We start from the raw sequence: 10,713 nt of genomic DNA, 5'->3' as shown, positions 1-10,713 counted from the left end.
GCCTTAAGTCAACGATCAACAACATATGAATGACTTTTCGATCATTGCCTGCAATTACTCAAATTCAAACGAGTTAACGATTTTTCGCACGATAATTGTTCCGTGGAATAGGGCCCATAGGCTTCATTTTGTAAATGTAAATAAAAAAAACAGACACAGGCAACAAAGGTCCGAACCCGAGAGTGTTGCATTTAATTACCACTGGCTGAAGGAATCGGAGAACTTTTGCAAGCTTTATTTTAACCTAAAAAAAAAATTAGAATGCTGAATCCTGTCCACGCTCTCCCGGTGTCCTCCTCTGTCTCTGGTGCCTCCAGCCTGCTTAGCCAATTACTGACTGAGACAGAACAATGGTCAGCGATTGGTTGAGCGGGCTGTCGGTCTTGTGTCTTGAGAGTGATAGCCCGCTAATCCGCAGCGCTGAGCAGGATTTTGGTTGTAGGGGACACCAGAGACCAAGGACACAGAGGGAACGTGGACAGATAAGAAGAGATGAGTGAACAGCTGAACTGCACCAAAAGAGCTAAACACGTGCTTAGGGAGCTGCACAGTAGAGCTATACTGTGCAGCTGGGAACCATATCAGCACAATAGTGCTAATTGGGTCCTTTTAAGGTTCAGTTCAGACAAATCTGAATTTTACACCAAAAATTTGCAAACCTGCCTAAAAAAACTTTTGAAAAGTTAGCTCATCTCTATTTTGAACGTGCTTGAGGTTCTCTTTTTCTGAATGATTTTATTGATATCTATCCAATGGTGCCATCAGCTTAGTAAGTGGTCAGGAGGTTAGAGATTTAGGGCCCTATTCCACAGGAAAGATAATCGGCCCCATTCGGCCGATTATCGCTCGGTGGAATAGAGAGAACGATCAGCCGATGATCATGTCATTGGCTGATCGTTCATTTAGGGCCAGACCTAGAATCATCGTTCCCCCACCGCACATCGCTACAGTGGAATAGCGGAGCGCGGCGGGCGACCGACGATTTGAGAAGCGCAGCATACATTACCTGCAGGGCTTCTCCTCTGTTCTGTCTTCCTCCCTGGGTCCCGCACACTCTAGCTTCAGAATGGCCTGTCAGCTGACGGAGCGCTCAGCCAACCACAGGCCGGGACCGCCACGTCAGCTGACAGGCCATTCTGAAGCCAGAGTGTGCGGGACCCGGGGAGGAAGACAGCGCGGAGGAGAAGACCTGACAGGTAATGCTGGATGGGCTGCAAGGACATCGGTAACAATGTACCTGCAGCCCTTGCTCAACGATCATCGGGCCGTGGAATAGGCACAGTAAACGAGCGGTGATCTAGCAGATCGGCGCTCGTTTACTTCGTTGGTCGGGCCCTCCTCTTAATACTCTCCACCCCCACAATCAATATAGCCAGGGTTGCTGACTGGTAGACAAAAGAAGCACTGTAGTCATCACATCATCACAAGGGTTAAACAGCCAGGATCTCCACTGGCTCTGATTGTGGGAGGGCGGTGGCTGTCAATCACTTATGGTGTTAAGGGGTTAATGTACTGTACTATTTTCAACTTTATTTGTTGTTTGTATATAATGTATACAGTAACCAGATCCATGCCTGTCATTAATGAAGTCACTGTTTCTTCGGATTTTAGGAACTTTAAAAAAAAAAAATAATGATCTCATTAAAGTAATAAAGGTGCATTATATATTCTAGAAAAAATCCTAATCAAAGAGATATGTTGGTTTTTTTTCTTTTTTTCTGCAGCACTTTTCCTAATGGGTATAGAGAAAACTTAGGATTCATGGATAATTACGGGGGATTAAAGGGAATCTGTCAAAACAAATAATACCTGTAGCTTAGCTCATAGCTGTTTGCAAACTTATAAAATCATGTTTTCCTTCTAAGCTCATGAGTTATAGCATTTCTGCTGAGCTGCAGTATGCAAACCTCGCCCACCCCTCCCTGCTTCACACGATAGACAAAAAGGCTCAGTGCTGAAAACCAAGCCTTGCACATCAATCATGTATGTTAAGGCCCTATTACACAAAACAATTATCATCTGTATCAGGCCGATATCGGCTGTTACAGCCAATAATTGTATTCCATAATAGAATACAATGATCAGCCAACATGAACAAAGTCGGCTGATTGTTGCAGTCGTTTGTCTTTCAACATGTTGAAAGACAAATGACTTAGATGGCAGCGATCCTCTGCCGTCGTTCCGCGGAACAGGAGCAGCGGCAGCAGACCTCTGCTATGAGCTGCCCAGACGATCTAGCGGTCAGCCCCCCGCAGCTCTCCACGGGCCCCTCTGCACTCACCCGCTCGCTGCCAACGTGTGTAATAGTGCTGTCAGCGAGCGGGGAACGAGGGGCAAACAAGCACTGACAGTACCCGTTTGCTCCTCTCCATCGCCGGTGTTATAGGGGCTTTACAGTTATAAAAGTCCTCTTTTCTGCTCCACTTGCCAATGCATACAGCATCAAAGTAAGGCTGGGCTCACATCATTATTTTACAGTACATTGCACATATGCTGGCACAATTTTATACCGACATATATGTGCACATACTAGCATGGGTCCCGATTCACTACAGTGGCCTGAAAATAGTCAATCAGTGAATATGTTTGGGGCAGTTCCTGAATATATACATGTGCTTTGTGGACATAGAACACCATGTTAATGTTTATATATCTTTGGGAAATGACTTGGACATAGTCACTAGTAGATTAAATTGTATACACTGGCATTTAACTTTAACAGGTTGCCAACGTATAGGTGCAATATTGCATCAATGTCCAGAAAGCATTATAAACTAGATGTGTATTTACAGGAGAAAATACTATGGGGGAGATTTATCAAACCTGTAAAGGTAAACTGGCTCAGTTGACCCTAGCAACCAATCAGATTCCACCTTTTATTCCTCACAGACTCTTTGGAAAATGAAAGGTGGAATCTGATTGGTTGCTAGGGGCAACTGAGCCAGTTTCACTTTACACCATGTTTGATAAATCCCCCCCTAGTACTTAAAAAAAGCACCCCTTTAACAGTGACTTCCTGAGAGAGCCTTTAAGAGAAACTTTAACCCTTTAAGTACCCACAAGGTTTAATCATATTATAGCAAGTTATCATGTCATTTATCATAGTGCACAGCGCTGGGAGACGCACACCATTGACAGTGCCGGGAATGCAGCATTCGCGTTTCAATAATCAAGGTTGGCCCGCGACTTTGTCCAATTTTTTTAATTTTGGCCCACTGTGTATTTGAGTTTGACACCCCTGTCCTATAGTGTCCTTGCCCAAGGTTTCCCCTATAGTGTCTCTGCCAAAGATTCCTCCTATAGTGTTCCTGCCCAAGGTTCCCCCTATAGTGTGCCTGCCCAATGTTCCCCCTATAGTGTGCCTGCCCAATGTTCCCCCTATAGTGTGCCTGCCAAAAGTTCCCCCTATAGTGTGCCTGCACAATGACCCATTTTTAGCATGTATCCTCTAGATGACACTTATGATATTTATGCCACAGGTGGCCACTTCTGTGCCTGTTCAAGGTGCATCCTGTCTGGGAAGCAAAATTCCCATTCTGCTCACTTCTTTCCCTCTGGTTGTCTCGGGAAGGTATACTTCTAAGATGAGAGGGGGTGCATGTCACCAGTATCATCACTGGGCAGGTGTGGCTTTACAACGTGCACTCAATCCCTTCTAGTCTAAGGCTATATTCACACATCCGTAGTGCAGCCCATGACTACACTACACTAGTGCAGCCAGTGACTGCCCACACTACACACTACACTTCACGGAGCACTACATTGATGCTTCATTAGTGTAGAAGAAGAACGGATGTGTGAATGTAGCCTAAGAATTATACCATCCAAGAAGAGCAAAGGGAAGAAATTAGGGGCAGAGACTAAAACAAGTAAGACATTCTCTGCTCTTTGGATAACCCCTTTAGAGGGCTTGTGTAGACCTGGTATGTGACCACCATATGGACCCTGTATGGCTGCATCATTGGTTATATTGATACATGTGAGTATTAATTTACATTTTTGCACTATCCATCAATACAGAAGGGCTTTGCCTTTTTTCCAGTATACTGTATCCAGGTTATAGGGGTCCTCCACTGACATATTTCCTATTAATGTCTGTTTTGGGACCCGCTGCCTGGCGTTTAGCAGCCCGAGCCATAGACATTTATAAAGCGATGTCAAGTACAAGCTCTAAAAGCCAGTAAACACATTTATACATAAACACTAATTAAAAAAAGTGTACACTGCATGCCCGTAGGAAGAATGGGATTAGCGTGCCGAACGCCAATGGTAAATGATGAATCATTTCGGTCTGCAGCTAAAATGTCATTAAGTGAAATGGAACAAAATATAGTTTAATAGAGTGTTTTGTCATCCAGTGCGCTGGCGCCATCTGTACCGCCGACCTGATCATGATGCATTGTTTCTGAATAGGCCCGAACAATTAGCATCCATGTATTACAGCTGTGGGTCTGGTGGATTATTATGGCCATGATATTGTATCTTTCAGAGCACGGAGAGACTCATGACAGGCAGATGGACTTTCCTCATCTGTGTTTTCTCAATAGCCAATTAATGGACGGTATTTATACTCCAGAAGGATGTGAAATGAGGTCAGCTCCGTTCTGGGCTCTCTAGATTGGAATAAATTGGTTTCTGCTCATCTGTATTGTAAAAACGCAAATGGAGATTCAGAACACTGAGGGGGGGGGGGGAGTTCTCCTGATTCTTGGAGGTGAGATGACTTGTCTGGCCTAAGAAATGTTTTACAGAGGAATGGGTGAATGCAGGGCACTATGTAGGTGTGTGCTTGTTGCATGGTGTGCACATTTTCTGCTCTTTAACCTCATCTCCTGATGTTACGGTGGTCTGGTTGCATAGATGAAGTAACACATACAGTATATGTTTGGGAAAAGACTCATTAGTTGACTGCAACACATAAATCATTTTGACAGGCTGCCAAGGTATACGTGCAATGTGTTGTCGAATTGAAAGTCTACAACGCATCATAAAATATCCAGATTAAGTGATAACATGTTAACATAAAGGGTGGCTCTTTAGTGCAATTGCCCAAGATTCCTCCTAGAGCACCTGTGCCTCCTATGATGCGGTTCCTCCTATGATGCTTCTGTCCAAGGTTACCATTATGATCGTGTTATATAGTGTTTCTGCCAAAGATTCCAGTATGGCACCTCTGTCCAATGTTTCTCCCATAGCATCTTTGCCAAGGTTATCCCTCATAATACCTCTGCCTAAGGTTCTCTCCATAGTGCCCAAAAGGTTCCATTATGGCCATTCTAACCAAGATTCCCCCTATGGCATCTCCCACAGTGTTTCTGCTGAAGGTCCCCTTTTTAACACCTGTACCCAAGGTCTTCCCTCCCCCATAGTATCTCTACCCACGGTTCTCCCTAAAGCATCTCTGCCCAAGCTTCCTCCAATGAGGTAACGGATCTAAGTCTAGACCACAGATAGATATGGTAACAGCTCCAAGCCTGTAACAGCCAACCTTTATCACCTGGCTACATTATTCCTCAATGGCAAAACAAACACTAAGGGGGAGATTTATGATTTTTTTAAAAATATTTAGCAGGTGGTGGTATTTATATGTTGGTGAAGACTGGTGGTGAACCAAAAAGTCACCAAAAACTTCCATTATTCCTGCTACAATGGAGATGAGGCCCAAGTCTCAATCACAGATAATCCCAGAAAGCAAGCATGAGCTCCATCCACCAGACACACCAACTTGAGTCCATCTAAGCAGTAGAAGACAACCCCATTTTCTGAGCTGACTTCAGAGCCAATCACTTGTAACAAGGGCCAAAACAACCACTGTGGTTGGTCTCATAAGGACAGCCCCTGACTAGAGATGAGCGAACCTGCCGGATTTTTGGTTCGTACGAACCAGAAATCTCGGCATCTGACTCCCGATGTCTGCCGGCTCTGTGCAGCGGGTGGATACAGCGGAAGGAACGCCTAGAAAACCAGGATACAGCCTATGGCCTATAGCCTACAGCCTATAACATGTGGCAACCAGGACCAGTGTTGGTGACACAGTCAACCCAGGCAAGTAGGGAATTGGATTGTCACTTCCCCCTGGAGATAAGCCACTATGAGGACAACCACTTTAAAAAAAAAAAAAAAAATAGCTGCAATGGGAAAGGGTTAACCCAGGCTACATCATCTCCGAATAGGCGGCAGAGAAGGCAAGCTTCAGTCTACCGACAAGTAAATGGTTTCCAGTTGCGAAAGCAAAAACGATAAAACGAGAAGCAATGTGGCTGTTTTATTAAATGACTCTCCTCTTCTTTCATAAATAAAATAATTTCCATCCTCTCAGTGATCCATCCCCTCCGGTAAACAGTTTGTTCCCAATAAAGAAATGTCTAAACGTCCTCCGGAGTATGAAATATGCAAATTTCTAAATGTAGACTATATGTTTTTTTGCACAATGCTGAACTTCTATCACAATGGAACAGATTTCATTTGTAATTCTGTTCCTTTTCTTTTTCTTTTTTTTCTTCAAGATTTACTCTAAAGCTATTTGCAAGCCAAGGCGATGATATGTTGTGTAACCTTTTGTGACTGCTTGGAATATGATTTAGCGTGCGGTGCCGAATACCTGAACAGTCAAGTGCTGTGCATAAACAAATAAATCTAATTACCTTGCAGGGTATGACAGGTCTAACAATGAGAAACAAGGCTGGAGAGAAAATTCTTCCTTTCTACAATAAAGGGATGGTTAGCGTGTAGGTTATACATCACCACCAATATGCACAGTGTATTTCCCCGGTACCGGTGCAGTGCTCCATATTAATCTGTTAGAGCGCATAAAGGATTGGCTGTCTGAAAATAGATTTTAAATCCATATTATTTCCGTCGGCCTCAGCTGCTCCTGCAGATAAAACGGTGTGTTTGGGTACATCGATGATTAAATATGTTTTTTGTCGCCATTGCAGGGGAGGGGATTTGGCTTTCTTGAAGAGGATGTGGAGAAAATGCTTAAAGATCGGCTTTTTATGTTAAAAAGGCACATGGGGAAAACAGGGATAGGGTGTGGTATGGACTCAGGGGAAAAGGTTATAGTCCACCTAAATAGCCAGAGGGTTGTTACCACTCCTGACTTGTCTGTTTTAGTTAATACTTGTATTTTCCATGATTACCTGGACTATCTGGATTATAGCTGTGATGTGCTGTTCCTCGGCTATTCTTACTAGAAATCTATGACTAAATAACCAAGTGGGTGTTACCAGTTGGAGGCTTGTCCCTACACTGTCTAATACTGTCAGCTCCGATTGGGTAGTGTCAGACTAGACTACGCCTCCCCTCATCTGTATGTGTATGGGGCCTTTAAATGTTTAGGAGAATTGACATAGCTCAGAGTTGGGATAAACAAGTAAATAATCCAAGAGGAGGGAGGGAGGGAGGGGAAGGGAAGGGAAGGGAAGGAAGGAAGGGTGGGAGGGAGAGACATTGGGAGGTGGTAAACCAGAACCTTATTGCTGTACTACGACCCTTCAAAGCTTGAGGCTTGCCTTGGACTTCCAAGCCATCTGAATTTAGGACCCATACCCCACCATGAACCTCTCTTCGGATCTACACATCTCCTTGCAAATGAAGAGCCCGTGGAGCCTCATTGAAGAGTTCCACACAGGACTGGCTAGATATCCCTCCGGGAAGGACTCCTGTTAGGAAACCACCAAAACCACCATATTAAGTGGCCCTATAAGTCAATGTAATGACAAGGGAAAAACCAAGGCCAGGTATCTATCCACATACAACTGTTTTGGGGTGTTGCCCCTCATCCTGCTCCACACACCTCCTTGGGCACCCATTAATAATCACATATTGGATTTCTGCAAAAGTAAGTCTGTGACTTTTGACAAGTGAAGAGGCCATGTTATTTCTATCTCTACCTACAGGTATCTGGCACAATTACTGCACCTTACTGTCGGGGCATTCCACCTAACATCCGGCCTGACACTACATCAGGGTGCCCCCCAAGGGCAACCACACCTGTACACCCCATCATTCATCTCTCTCAACACTGGTCCAGCCAGTGGAGTAAAAGATTAACCCTTGCTGTAATCATGACCAGCTCTGGCACCAAAGGCCCTTTCAGACCTCAGGTTCTATCCCCCACATTGCACTCTCTTCTGGGCTATGCATCACTTAAGTATTTACGGAGTCAGGAGAGCTGGGAAACCATAATAGAATAAAGCCCCCCCCTCTAATTATTATGGGCTGCCCAGTTGCAGGGACTCTCCTATGGAAGATATACCAAGACCTAAAATGCAGTTCCTTTTCGTGGAGTTGCAGATGGTATATTGGTAGTCAACCTTTTATGACTTATTCTAGTTAATGAGAGGCACATATCAGATGCAGATTACTAGGCGAGATGCCAGGAAGAGTGGGGATATGTTAAGATGTGCAGGGAAGTTAATGTACTCAGCAATTATGTTACGAGTTATGTTACCTACTATCCCAGGTTGTGTTTGCATGGAAATGTCTATGGTTGTGAATATTTACAGTGGTACAAGCTCATCTTCAAACAGCATATTGTAATTTTATTCATATATGCAGCGTCATCCCATTGTTCTCCGAACGCAGGAATATTGATGCCACCCGGCAATAAAGGGGGAGCCAAGTTCTCAAAGATAATGGCTAACATATAATAGGAATGAGCCGAGCTGCTGCAGCAGTGTGATGGGTGACTCCATTTACCTACTCAAGTGACTGGTACAAGATTTGTTCTGTACATAAAAGGAATTTTCAGCTAGAAATGAAATTTTAAGGTTTGGCAAAAAATATCATTGATTATCTTGATTGCTACAGACGCCATTTAAGTGGGACATTTGGGGTCCCGAGGTCCTGATTTATGTTCTAAGAAGTAGCACAGGTTACATTTTTGCACATTTCTGCTACTGATCTATATTGTGCGTAATGTACAACATCCTTCCCTATCACATCAGAACGAATGCAATGCACCGCCGCGCTTGTAGTGTAACAAAGCTTTTATTGTTGACCCTAAGGGGTGCATTCACATAATTGTTTGCTTATATCTCTTCCTCCTTGACTTCTTATATATATAGGGGAAGATTTATCAAACATGGTGTAAAGTGAAACTGGCGCAGTTGCCCCTAGCAACCAATCAGATTCCACTTTTCATTCCTCACAGACTCTCTGGAAAATGAAAGGTGGAATCTGATTGGTTGCTAGGGGAAACTGAGCCAGCTTCACTTTAGGGCTCGTTCCCACTGAGCAAAAGCAGCTGAATTTCTGCGCTGAATCAGCGCTGAAATTTCAGCCGTTAAAATAGGTGCAGAGCTAATTTCCATTGTGTTGAATGGAAATTCTGCTCTGCAGTTCACACAGTGGAATTTCCGCACTGAACTAATCCGCTTTCCGCCAGAAGAATGAACATGTTCATTCTTCCGCTAGCGGAAGCCTATACAAATCAATGGGGCTCTGATTTTCTGTTTCAGCGCGGAATACGCGCGTATTCAGCGCGGAATACAAGCGTAATACAAGCGGAAATTACTCGCTGAATCAGCGCGGAAATGGGGAAAAGGGGAGGGGAGGAGGATTCTAGTATATGTTCTGGTATAGTCTAGTTTACTCACCAAATACTCGCTGAATTTCAGCGCTGAATGCATGCGGATTCAGCGCGGATTCCTCGAGTATTCCTCGCTGAATTTGTCAAGAGCTGATTACGAGCTGAACACTTTCCTAGCAGAATATGCAGGGATTCTGCTTACATTCTGCTTATATTCTGCTCGGAATTCAGCGTCAGTTGATTTCAGGCGGAAATATTTCCTCGCGTAATCCGCCCCTTTTGCTCTGTGTGAACGTAGCCTTACACCATGTTTGATAAATCTCCCCCATAATATTTAAATATATTTTTAAACCATCTACAGAGTCATAAAGGGGTTAAGGTGTCATATTTATTGGCACAATTTATTAATAAATCTAACCTGCAAATAGCGCACTTGGAGCCGAGGATGGGGGTATGTATCCATTCCCATGCAGTTTTAGGGTAGCTTCACACGTATCGTACCCGTAGCGGATTTCACGCGAGTTTCACACTGCCAGTATGTAACCCGACCCCTCTAATCCCCAGCATCCCACCACCCGCAGCTCCTGGCTGCCCTCGCTCCCTATCAGCCCTGGCAGCCCCCCCCCTCCCAAATCATTGATATAGTCAATAATACAGCTTGCCTGTGGTACTAGCAGACCTGTCATGGCAGCCATAGAGGGCTAGAGAAGGCCACAGGCTGCCATGAGGAGCAATTGCATTTTAGGGATATCAGTCACATCCATGAACAACCATTCATGCATAATAACTGTAGAGATGCTACAATGGGTATGGGTATAACTGCTAGAAGTGTCACTGATAGTGCTGACCACAGATGCCAAACATTACCTTTACATTACTTACTACAGATGCCGCTAGGAGAGCCAACTACAGATGCCCAACATGCCCCATGGCAGATGCCAAAATGCACTACAGATGCCCAACATGCCCCATGGGCCTCATACAGTGCTATGGACTTAACTGCTTTCACTAGAAGCCAGCGGTGTTGTCATTTGGCTGGTCTCCCTGAGATCAGTGATCTGTTTCTCTTATGGCTCTACTAGGCATTGCTCCCACCTAGCCAGAATCTTGCTCCACACAGATAAGGGAAAACACCCTGAAACAGCTGTATGTGGATGGTTACCTAGCCTTGGTTTTTC

Source organism: Dendropsophus ebraccatus, chromosome 11 (assembly GCF_027789765.1).
Source record: "Dendropsophus ebraccatus isolate aDenEbr1 chromosome 11, aDenEbr1.pat, whole genome shotgun sequence".
Classification (NCBI taxonomy): Eukaryota; Metazoa; Chordata; class Amphibia; order Anura; family Hylidae; genus Dendropsophus; species Dendropsophus ebraccatus.
Note: the sequence above shows the minus strand (reverse complement) of the source record.